This window comes from Artemia sp. Qi Xiang Cuo, chromosome 6, assembly GCF_049724085.1.
Source record: "Artemia sp. Qi Xiang Cuo chromosome 6, ASM4972408v1, whole genome shotgun sequence".
NCBI lineage: Eukaryota > Metazoa > Arthropoda > Branchiopoda > Anostraca > Artemiidae > Artemia > Artemia sp. Qi Xiang Cuo.
In genome coordinates, this window is record NC_142799.1 from 49851089 (window position 1) to 49864370 (window position 13282).

Sequence of the window (13282 nt, forward strand, 5' to 3'; positions counted from 1 at the left end):
AATTATGTCTTTGAGGATGACACTCCCCCCACAGCCTTCAGGGCAAGGGTTGTAAGTCGTGCCCTGGGGGCATATAGGTTTTTTTTTATAGAAAGCGTTGTCACAGAAACTTCAAAAAGGGCTCATTCAATTGGAAATTTAAATGGCTAGTGCCCTTTTTAACAGTCAAAAGGGATTGGAGGGCAACTAACCCTCCTCTCACGCCCACCATTTCCCCAAACACATCCAATCAAAATCTTGAAATAGCCATTTTGTTCGACGTTGTTGAAAGTTCTGGAAGTTAGGTCTTTGAAGATGGCACCCCCCCCCCCCACAGGGCAAGGCAAGGGTTGTAAGTTATGCTCCTTGGGCATACAAGGTTTTTATAGTAGCCTAAGTGTTGTTGTAGAAACTTCAAAAAGGGCTCATTTGATTGGAAGTTGAAAAGGCTAGTGCCCATTTTAGTAGTCTAAAGGGACTGGAGGGCAACTAACCCCCCTCTCACGCCCACCATTTCCCCGAACACATCCAATCAAAATTTTAAGATAGCCATTCTGTTCAATGTAGTTTAAGGGTCCAGATATTATGTCTTTGAGGATGACAACCCCCCCCCCCCATTCCCCTGGGCAAAGATTGAAAAAAGGGCTCATCCAATTGGGAATTGAGAGGGCTAGTGCCCTTATAAATAGCCAAAGCGATCAGAGGGTGACCCGCCCCCCTCCCCCCATCATTTCCCCATACAGTTCCGATCAACATTTTGATATAGCCATTTTGTTAAATGTAGTTGGGGGGTCCTGAAATTATGTCTTTGAAGATGACAACCCCCCCCACAGCCCTCAGGGCTAAGGTTGTAAATTATGCCCTGGGGGCATATAAGGTTTTTATAGAAAGCATTGTCATATAAACTTCAAAAAGGGCTCATTTGAGCTGAAATTGAAAGGGCTATTGCCCTTTTTAATAGTCAAAAGTAATTGGAGGGGGAGTCATCCCCCACGCCCATAATTTCCCCAAACATTTCCAATCAACATTTTGGTACGGCCATTTTGTTCAATGGAATTGAAAGGTCTGGAAATTATGTCTTTGAGGATGGAAACCCCTCCCCTCCCATAGCTCTCAGGACAAGGGTCGTAAGTTATGCCCTTAGGGCATGTAAGGTTTTTCAAAAAGCACTCATTTGATTGGAAATGCAAAAGGCTAAAGCTTATTTTAATAGTCGAAAGTGATTGGAGGGCAACTAACCCCCCCCCCCCCCTCTGACGCCCACCTTTTCCCCAAACACGTCCAATATAAGAAACTTCAAAAAGGGCTCATTTGATTGAATATTGAGAGGACTAGTGCCTTTTTTATTAGTCGAAAGTGATCAGAGGGCAAAAGACCCCGCCCCCCCACGCCCATCATTTCTCCAAACACTTCCAATCAAAATTTTGAGATAGCCATTTTGTTCAGCGTATTTGAAAAAGTCTGGTAATCATGTCTTTGGATAAAAAATCCCTACAGCCCTCAGGGCAAGGGTTTTAAGTTGTGCCCCTAGGCCATATGAAGCTTCTATAGAAAGCATGGTCATATAAACTTTGGAGGGGGCTCATTGGATTGGTTAATAGTCGGAAGTGATTTGAGGGCAACTAACCTTTTCCCCAAACACATCCAATCAAAATTTTTAGATAGCCATTTTATTCAACATAGTTGAAAGTTTTGGAAATTAAGTCTTTAAGTATGACAACCTCCCCCCACCACATCCCTCAGGGCAAGTGTTGTAAGTTATGCCCTGGAGGCATATAAGGTTTTTATTGAACGCGTTGTCATAGAAACTTCAAAAGGGCTCATTCAATAGGAAATTGAAAGGGCTAGTGCCTTTTTTAATAGTTGAAAGTGATTGGAGAGCCACTAACGCCCCTCTCACGCCCACCATTTTCTCAAACACTCCAAAAAAAATTGAGATATCCATTTTTTTCAACGTAGTTGAAAGTTCTGGAAATTAGGTCTTTTAGGATGATAACCCCCTGACAGCCCTCAGTGCAAGGGTTGTAATTTATGCCCTGGGGGCATATAAGGTTTTGTAGAAAGTTGTTTTTAGAAATTTCAAAAAGGGCTCATTTGATTGGAAATTGAAATTGCCCTTTTTGATAGTCGAAAGTGAGTGGAGAGTAATTAACCCCATCTCACGCCCACCATTTCCCCAAAATCATTCAATCAAAGTTTAGAGATAGCCATTTTGATCAACGTAGTCTGGAAATTAGATTTTTGAGAATGACATCCCCAGCCCTCAGGGCAGGGGTTGTAAGTTATGTTCTGGGGGCATATAAGGTTTTTATTGAAAGTGTTGTCGTAGAAACTTCAAAAGGGCTCATTTGATTGGAAATTGAAAGGGCATGTGCCATTTTTAATAGTTGAAAGTGATTGGAGAGCGACTAACGCTCCTCTCACGCCCACCATTTCCTCAAACACATCCAATCAAAATTTTGAGATATCCATTTTGTTTAACATAGTTGAAAATTCTGCTTAGAGGATGACAACCACCCTAACAGCCCGTAGGGTAAGGGTTGTAATTTATACCATGGGCGCATATAAGGTGTTTTTAGAAAGCGTTGTCATTTCAAAAATGGTTCATTTGATTGGATGTTGAAAGGCATTGTGCCCTTTTTAATAGGTGAAATTGATCAGAAGGCTCGATATTCTTATAGTAAAGATCGATGTGGGTACAATGTTTGTTTTCTTTGTTTTTTTTGTTTAAACCAGGGTACTTTGTATCGAAGGAGTTGTCATGGGAACTTCGATACTTCGAAAAGGGCTCAATCGATTGAAAATAAAAAGGGCTGATGCCCTTTTTAATAATCGAAAGTGATTGGAGGGCAACTAATCCCCCTCCCACGCCCACCCACCCAATTGCCCAATATGTTTAAAAACAAAATGTTGCCTTAAGATTAAATCAAAATGCACTGTGTTAATACTAAATCCCAATAAGGCATCTCGGTAATATGCCAAGAACGACTGAGGCTATTATGGTCAAACTTTCGGGGTTACTTCTGCTCTTAGAATTTAACTAAATCAAAATAGCGTAAGTGTATCCAAGCTATCATAGGCAGCGCCATAGCGCTGCCTAAGTAAAGGACGATGTTGGCTCAATGTATCGTTTTTTTCCATACCTGGGCGCTTTGTATCGAAGGAGTTGTCGTAGAAACTTCGAAAAGGGCTCATTCGATTGGAAATTGGAGTGGCTAGTGCCCTTTCTAATAGTCGAAAGTGATTGAAGGGTAACTAGTCCCCCCCCCCCCGCCCATCATTCCCCCAAACACATCCAATCAAAATTTTGAGATAGATATTTTGTTCAGCGTAGTTGATTTCCAGATAGAAAATATATTTTCGAGGAGGACACTCCCCCACAATCCTTGGGGCAAGGGTTTTAAGTTATGCCCTGAGGGCATATAAGAACGATGTTGGCACAATGTATTATTTATTATTTTTTTTCCTTTAGAGCAGGGCACTTTGTATCGAAGAAGTTGTCGTAGAAACTTCGAAAAGGGATCATTCAATTGGAAAATGGAGTGGCTTGTCCCCTTTTTAATAGTCAAAAGTGATCGGAAGGCAACTAGCACCCCTTCCACGCCCACCATTTCCCGAAACACATCCAATCAAAATTTTGAGATAGCCATGATGTTCAGCGTAGTTGAGTTCCAGATAGAAATTATGTTTTTGAGGAGGACACTCCCCCACAGCCTTCAGGGCAAGGGTTGTAAGTTATGCCCTGCGGGCATATAAGGTTTCTATTAAGACGTTGTCATAGAAACTTCAAAAACGGCCCATTCGATTGGAAATTCAAAGAGCTAATGCCCTTTTTAATAGTCGAAAGTGATTGGAGGGTAACTAGTCCCCCCCCCCCCCTACGCCCATCATTCCCCCAAACACATTCAATTAAAATTTTTAGATAGCCATTTGTTCAACATAGTTGCTTTCTAGGTAGAAAATATGTTTTTGAAGAGCACACTCCCCCAAAACCCTCAGGTAAAGGGTTTCAAGTTATGCCCTGAGGGCATATAATAACGATGTTGGCACAACGTATTATTTATTATTTTTTTCTTTAGAGCTGGGCACTTAGTATCAAAGAAGTTGTCGTAGAAACTTCGAAAAGGGCTCATTCAGTTGGAAATTAAAGTGGCTTGTGCCCTTTTTAATAGTCGAACGTGATTGGAAGGCAAATAACGCCCCTTCCACGCCCACCATTTCCCGAAACACATCCAATCAAAATTTTGAGTTAGAAATTTTGTTCAGCGTAGTTGATTTACAGATAGAAATTATGTTTTTGAGGAGAACACTCCCCCGCAACCTTCAGCGGAAGGGTTTTAAGTTATGCCCTGAGGGCATATAAGGTTTCTTATAGAAAGCGTTGTAGTAGAAACTTCAAAAAAGGCTCATTTGATTGGACATACAATGGGCTAGTGCCCTTTTTAATAGTCGAAAATGATTAGAGGGCAACTAGCCCCAACCCCCCCCCCACGCCCATCATTCCCCCAAACACATCAAATCAAAATTTTGAGATAACCGTTTTGTTCAGCGTAGTTGATTTCTAGATAGAAAATATCTTTTTTGAGGACACTCCCCCACATCCCTCGGGGCAAGGGTTTAAAGTTATGCCCTGAGGGCATATAAGAACGATGTTGGCACAATGTATTATTTATTATTTTTTTCCTTTAGAGCAGGGCACTTTGTACCGAAGAAGTTGTCGTAGAAAGTTCTAAAAGGGCTCATTCGATTGGAAATTGAAATGGCTAGTGCCCTTTTTAATAGTCAAAAGTGATTGGAAGGCAACTAACACCCCTTCCACACCCACCATTTTTCCAAACATCTAATCAAAATTTTGAGATTGCCATTTTGTTCCACGCAGTTTAAAGTTCGGGAAATTATACCTTTGAGCAGGACACTCCCCCACAGTCTTCAGGGCAAGGGTTATAAGTTATAAGGTTTTTATTCAAATCTTTGTCGTAGAAACTTGATAAAGGCCTCATTCGATTGGAAGCTCAAAGGGCTAGTGCTCTTTTTAATAGTCGAAAGTGATTTGAGGGCAACTAACCCCCCTCTCACGCCCACCTTTTCCCCAAACACATCCAATCAAAATTTTGAGATAGCCATTTTGTTCTACGTAGTCGAAAGTTCTGGAAATTAGGTCTTTTAGGATGATAACCCCCTCAGAGCCCTCAGTGCAAGGGTTGTAAGTTATGCCCTGGGGCATATAAGGTTTATATAGAAAGTTGTTTTAAAAATTTCAAAAAGAGCTCATTTGTTTGGGAATTGAAATTGTCCTTTTTAATAATCGAAAGTGAGTGGAGAGTAATTAACCCCCTCTCAAGCCCACCTTTTCCCCAAACACATCCAATCAAAATTTTTAGATATCCATTTTGTTCAACGTAGTTGAAAGTTTCGGAAATTAGGTCTTTAAGGATGACAACCCCTCCCCTCCCCACACCCCTTTGGGCAAGGGTTGTAAGTTATGCCCTGGGGGCATATAAGGTTTTATTGAAAGCGTTGTAGAAACTTCAAAAGGGCTCATTCAATTGGAAATTGAAAGGGCTAGTGCCTTTTTAATAGTTGAAAGTGATCGGAGAGCAATTAACACCTCTCTCACGCTCACCGTTTTCCCAACTACACTTCTAAGCAAAGTTTTGTGATATTCATTTTGTTCAATGTAGTTGAAGGTTCGAGAAAATTTGTCTCTTAGGGTAATAACCCCCTCAGAGCGCTCGGTATAAGGGTTGTAAGTTATGCCCTGGGGGTATATAAAATTTATATAGAAAGCTGTTGTAGAAATTTCAAAAAGGGCACATTTGTTTGGAAATTGAAATTGCCCTTTTTAATAGTCAAAAGTGAGTGGAGAGTAATAAGCCACCTCTCACGCCCATCATTTCCCCAAAAACATTCAATCAAAGTTTAGAGGTAGGCATTTTTTTCAACGTAGTTGACAGTTCTGTAAATTATGTATTTAAGGATGACAAACCCCCTAGAGCTCCAAGGGCAAAGGTTGTAAGTTATGTCCTGGGGGTAAATAAGGTTTTTATAGATAGAGTTGTTATATAGAAAATGTTTTTAAAGAAAATGTTAATATTATTTGATTTATTAAAGTTATAAAAGTAAAAACATTTATATTTTTTTTAATAACGTGCAAATTTTGTTCTGGCCTTGGGAAGGCATAGGGGTTTTGAGCCCAACTTATGTTAATTTCTGCTCGTTTTGAGCTTGACTCGGTTATTTATTGTAAATTCTGTGCGTTTTGGGTTTCATTTAACTTATTTGTGGAAAAAGTTTTTTTTAATTAATCAAAGAAAGTAAACAGATTTTTTTGCGAATGGTATCAAGTTTTCCATTTCAGATCAACTAGAGGAGGTATGAAACTAAATTAAACACTACTATTTGTGTCCAGATTTTTAAAAGGGTGTATATTTTAAAAAATTGCTGAAAATTTTTCTGCAGCATAAAAAATAGCAGGCCAAACTATATAAAGTATTAAAAAAAGCGAAAAGATACAAAGTATTATTTTCTTTTTCCCTGAAAAGACTATGTCAATATAAGACGAACAGAAATTAATTAAAAAAACTTTTCCCACAAAATAAGTTTTTTCAAAGAAAAGTAAAGAACTCCATTAAACAAAAAATAAGCAAAAATAAAATCAAATAATCTACCAAGCGTGAAACTACCACAAATCCGCATCGATAAATAAATGAAACCTAAAACGAACAGAAATTAAAGTAGATAACCGAGTCAAACTCAAAACGAGCAGAAATTAACATAAGTAGGGCGCAAAACCCCTACGCCTTCCCAAGGCCAGAACATAATTTTCACTTTACTGATAAAATACAAATAAATTTGCATTGTCAGTTTAATATACTTATACTGATATTTAGTAATCAAAATGTTAATATTATTTGATTTATTAAAGTAATAAAAGTAAAAACATTTATATTTTTTTCAGTAAAGTGCAAATTTGTTCTGGTGTTGGGAAGGCATAGGGGTTTTGGGCCCAACTTATGTTAATTTCTGCTCGTTTTGAGTTTGACTCGGTTATTTATTGTAATTTCTGTTCGTTTTGGGTTTCATTTATTTATCGATGCTGATTTGTGGTAGTTTCACGCTTGGTGAATTATTTGATTTTTTTTTTCGCTCATTTTTTGTTTAATGGATTTCTTTACTTTTCTTTGAAAAACTTTTTCTTTGAATAACTTTTGACTCTTAAAAGGGCGCTAGAACTTTCAATTTGCAATCAAGTGAACCCCTTCCGAAGTTTATACGACCACCCCTTCCATATGAAGAGCCTCTGGGAATAAATAAATAATAATACATTGAACCCTTATGGTTCTTTACTTTAGGCACCGCCATAGCATTGCCTCTGACTGAAACAGGTGACTAGAACTTACAATTTCCCTTTCTAATGATTATCTGAAATTATTCAGGGGGAATATATGGGGAGAGGATTTCCATGGGGAATTTTCCGCGGGCAATTTTTTGGATGGAGGGAAACGCCTATACCCATTCTTAACATTAATTTGCACGCCTATTCTTGCGCCCTGAGCTCTCATAACATCCAAAAAATAATTCATTTTTCTAAGATTTTGACTAGGATTCCGTGTTCTCCCATAGCCTTTGCCGCGTTCCCTAGAAAAAATTCCATCAAAACGAGCCATGTAAATGGGGATAGAACACAACCCTGGTTTCAATTCAATGCGAAACCAGCTACTAACCTCATTTCCTACATTAACCGCAGTAATATTATTCTCGTACATATCACTAATCGCTTTATTACATTTATTTGGTATGTCTAACAAGGATAGGGCTTTCACTAAAGCTCTGAGTCTAACTCTTGTTCATAATATATGAAGCTAAGGACTAAAGGGGTCTTATAACCAATTATCAATCTAAGCGTGAAAATTTTGTTGACGGATCCTCTCATCTTCCTAAAACCACACCGTTCTTCTGTCAAAGCTGCCCTACAGAAACCGAGCTAATGCCTCATAATTTACCACACTCACTCTTATCACCTTTCTTATAGACGGGTTTAATTAAAGTTTTCCTAAAATCCCTAGGTACTTCCCCTTTTAGAAAATCATATTCATAATCTTCTGTAAATTTTCTGTAACTTCACAACTGCCATATTAAAAAAAAAATTCATTTACTACACTATCAGCACGCGAGGGATTATTTTTTTAGTCCTTTTAGCGCTGGTTCTAATTCGTCCTTGCAAAATAAATCTTCCTTCTCTTCCAAAGTGTCACAAATCTTTTCATTCTTTCTATATCATTTCCTGTAACTTTATCACGGTTTGTTCAGCGAAATTAGCATCACGTTAGTAGTTTGTTTATTTTCTGGTTAAAAAAGGAAATTTCACAACTCAACTGAGGATTAACGCGTTAGTTTATCATAACGAAATTTTTTGTCATCATCAAACTTTTTATCTCAAACCTATCGAGGAAAAAGCTTAGCAAAAATATCAATGAAACCCTTGCCATTCTCTTCTCATACTAAATAAAAAACAAGTTTCTTTTAACTGAAACTAAGGAGCGACATTAAAACTTAAAACAAACAGAAATTATTCCGTATATGAAAGGGCCTGTCCCCTCATCAGGACATCACTCTGTACGCTAAAGTTTGACTCTTTGTCACAACTCTACTTTTTAAAACAGTAAACAGCCCCATTCATATATGGAATAATTTCTTTTCGTTTTAAGTTTTAAGGTCGCTCCTTACTTTCAGTAAAAAAAAAACAAACTTTTTTTTTGTATTTAATATCTGAACATTTTTCAACTAATGCAGGTTCGAATTTGGCTCACCGTACATGAAAGAATAAAACAAAATTTGCATATTAGTTTTGGCATACTTATTCCATATACGAAGGGTTTCCTCAGTACCTTGCTCTTTACGCTAAATCTGTTAGCACTTTCTAAAAAAAACTTTCTATTCTAATTAAACAGCCCCGTGTTCCAGTAGACGCTCTTAAAAAGTTGGGACAAACAGTCAAACTTTAGCGTAAAGAGCAAGGTATTGAGAAGGGGGCAACTCTTCATATATGGAATAGTCTAGGATAAATAATATAATGGAATAAATATGGCTCAACCTCTATAAAATGTACCAGTCTGCCTCACGAAAAACTCCTAAGTGGAAATTTCATCCAACGTAAACTGCACCCCCCTCCCTGTAAAATTGCTTGCGGATGATTCAGCCTGAAAAACCTCCTTAGCATTCTTTCATTTGATAAGACTTTAATCTCTAATAGGTTTCTCGATCACTCCAGAAATGCCCCCCATTGTTGTAGAACGGAGACCTGAAACAAAGTGTCCGGGCTGTTCGGGCATCAACCCATAAAAAAGAAGAAAAAGAACAATTAAGTTTGATGATTACTCTCTTAGCTGTTGATCAACAACAACAGCAACCTTGTAAGAAAATTAAAATACATTTTCTTGTGAATTATTATTGCTTCTAATCAGCAGTTGTACCAAACCAATCCTGCTCAACTCATCCTCAGGGCTATACTGTGGTGTTTCTCCTCCCCATAGTATAGTGCAGACGGTTTGATATCATTCTCTTTTCCCTTTTTGTTTTATTTTTTTTTTTTTTTTTTTTTTTTTAAGCTTTTTCCAATAGGCAATGTTTAGAAGTCTTCCAAAAAAAAGTTCCCCCAGATCCCAAATCAAATTACAGTGAAAATGACAAAGTGAAATATACTCATCTTGGCTGGTCAAGCACACTATCCCAAAGTTCAAATGATAGCTCCAATTCGGAGAATAGGACAATGATAAGTGTAGGGGCTAATGTAACCATAAATGATGATAATGGGTTTCAAGAGGTCCTCTGTAGAAACACTAAAAAAAGAAAAAAATCTCCCCAATCAAAAGCATTTCCCCTCTCCCTGCCCAAGATCCTCCCTCCAAAAACTTAGGAATTTACCTTAAAATTACTCCTTCTACCCCCTTTGAAATAAAAATGATCACTGTAATAAGAGTTGCAATTTTTAAATTGCTAAAATCAATGTTCTCTCTTAATATTAACAGTGATGGATCTCTGCTAATCGCTGTAGAAGATCAGAAATCAGCAGATACAATAATTAACCTAAAATCCCTTCTGAATACCCCAATTATTGCATCTAATTGGAACCCAAAACAATCACCAACAAAAATAGTAGTTTATAATGTTCCCCCAGAGATATCCACTCAGGAGTTAAAAGAAGGGCTCTCAGATAGGGCTGGAAACACAATCCCAGTTGAGGATAATACCCAACTTGGCAAACCTAACTCTAATGGCCTAAAAACTAGTAGATCCTTCTTATTCACACTGAAGGAAAAAATTAATATCCCAGAAAAATTATTCCTATTTGGGCAAATCAAACCACACAAGGAATACGAACCTAAGCCTATCCAGTGTCAGAAGTGTCACAAACTGGGACACGCGACAACCAAATGCAATGGAATTCTCCGAGAGTGTAGTAGTTGTAAAGCTTTCCATCCTAAAGAGCTGACAACTTGCAACAACACTCAGCCTACATGCATCAATTGCAAAGGCCCACATGAATCTACAAATAAATCATTATGCCCTGCGTACAAGAAAAGAGCTCTAACACTCCAAATATCAACAGAGAAGGCCATCCCATACCCCTTTGTTATTATTAGCCTAAGAGTGAAAATTTGGTCGACACATCCTCTACCTTTTCTAAAACCGCACTGCTCTTCTCTTAAAACATTGTCTACGGCATCTCTCAGTCTAAAAAGTATCATGTTACTAAGTAATTTGCTACCAACAAAGACCAGACTAATGCCTCGATAATTACCACACTCACTTTTATCACCTTTCTCATAAAGTGGCTTAATTAAGGTTTTCCTAAAATCGTTAGGTACTTCCCCTTTTTCAAAAATCATATTGGCATAATAATATCATGTACTTAAAGGATTGCTCATCGAATACACAATGGCAAGTATTTACTGAAAACATTATACCTAAGGCAACTTAAGAATATGCTTAAAGGAAAGGATTTGCAGATGTTTATAAGATCATAATTACCCCTATTTATAAAGGATTAATCTTTCATTTCTAAAGAAGATAGAAAAACTTTACTTGTGAAATCTAATAACAAAACAAAGAAACATGTACAATTTCAATTGACGTGTACATTTCAAGTCTAGAAAAATAGCAAGCAGAAAGTAGAAATGATTTTTGGAGGCTTAGATGGGACTCCTCATGAGGTTAAATATAAGTCAGCGTCAAACCAACACTACATGGATGTAGTTTCCTGTAGAGAACTCCATTTTTACATCTCTCCTTTGCCTGCACCTTTTTGTTGGAAGTATATAATTTGAGGGTTGTGTAAAATTGTTAAGAATATTTTTTAAATTATCGTAAACAACATATAGGATAATGCGGTGACTACAAGTACCTGAAAACATAGTTTATGTTTTACGGCAAATAATGCCGCAATAAAGAACTGTCATTAGAGATTTTAAAAAATTACAATGCCTATATGTATATATGTATATATATATATATATATATATATATATATATATATATATATATATATATATATATATATATATATATATATATATATATATATATATATATATATATATATATATATATATATATATCAAAACCGTACATATATATATATATATATATATATATATATATATATATATATATGTATATATATGTAAATATGGGATAGACTACAGAAAACTATATTCATCCAGTGAGGCTTTGAGGCTGACTGATATTTAACCTCGTGAGGAATTTTTTATAAGGAAAACCCATTTGAGATTCTGAGTCCCATCTAAGCCTCTAAAAATCATTTTTACTTTCTGCTTGCTATTTTTTTAAGGCTTGAAATGTACACGTCAATTGAAATTGTACATGCTTTTTTGTTTTGTTATTAAATAAAAAAACAAGTTTTTTTCAGCTCAAAGTAAGGAGCTACATTAAAATTTAAAACTAACAGGAATTATTACGTATATGAGGGGGGTTTCTCCTTCTCAAAACCTCGTTCTTTACGCTAAAGTTTTTCCGCATTTATAAAAAAGTTACTTATTGTTCTAATTAAACGACCCTTATCTTTCAGGATAAGGGTTGGATAAGGGTTAAAAATAAATTTTTAAAGCATTGGGATAAAATTTAAACTTTAGCGTAAAGAGCAAGATCTTGAGGGGAAAAACCCCCCCATATACGTAATAATTTTTGTCCGTTTTAAACTTTAATGTTGCTCCTTACTTTGAGCTGAAAAAATCTGCTTTTTCCGTTTAATTTCTGATCGTTTTAAATAACGCCAGGTAATCTGGCGGAAAAAATCCCCCTCCCCATGGAAATATCCTCTAGACAATTCAATCCTGGTGAAAATTTACCCCGGACAATAACCCTTAACTTATCCACGCGTAAAATTGAGTCGTTAAATTAGGAAGATCCAGCATCACTTACACTTCAGCATTATTCAACAGAACTAGAAACATTCAAAACTATGTTAATTATAAATATTGAAATTTTGATTTCAACTGATTTCCAAATTTATATTCAACCTAAAATTTCCTAAAAATGGGCAACTTCTTTTTGCTTTAAAACTATTTTTACTGATGATAAAACAGTTAGCCAGGGTTGCATTGTTGAATATAGACTAGTTAAAAGAAAAAAGGCATTGGGAAAGGCATCAGCTGGCTCGGAACCTTGATCTCAAATAATCTACGGTCGTTTCGATCGCGGGATGTTTCCGAAGCTTAGCTTTAAGCCTCTTTCACATCAATCCGTCGGTGCGATGCGTTGGCAGAAGTCTTTCACATCCACGCAAGAAGCATTCATGCTGGACACGGTGCATATATTCCTTTTCGGTTTCTTCTATTAAGTTTTCATCACATTAAGTAAAATTTTATTTCTTGAATAATACGGTTTTGATACATATTCATTTCCACAGTTAAATTAGGGATTCAATTCGTCAACTATTTGAACAAACAGATGAACTAACTTTGCTTGTGCTTCTTATAGCCTAGTTGAAAAATTTTAGGTACTCTCTGATTCTGTGAAAAACTCGTGGCTAAGAGTAAATTACAAGATAGATTAATTTTGGAACCAATTTTTACCAGTGACATTGCTGAGCTCCTCATTACAAATAGTGCAGATTGAACTCCATGAATTTTTCTTACAATCCACGTCACTCTTACGCTAAGTTAGCCAATCTTTCCTCCAAAATGTCCATTATAAATGATCCAAATAACACAATCTTGATGTCTACGCTCTAACGTAACGCAAATATAGAACTTGATTCAATTCTTGTGTAACGTTATATTTA

General features: G+C 36.6%; 1 protein-coding gene across 1 annotated transcript in view; it reads left to right on the forward strand.

The window, feature by feature from the left end:
• Positions 1 to 13282, forward strand: part of Cbl (E3 ubiquitin-protein ligase CBL) — a 111485-nt gene that overhangs the window by 13878 nt on the left and 84325 nt on the right. The window lies entirely within an intron of this gene.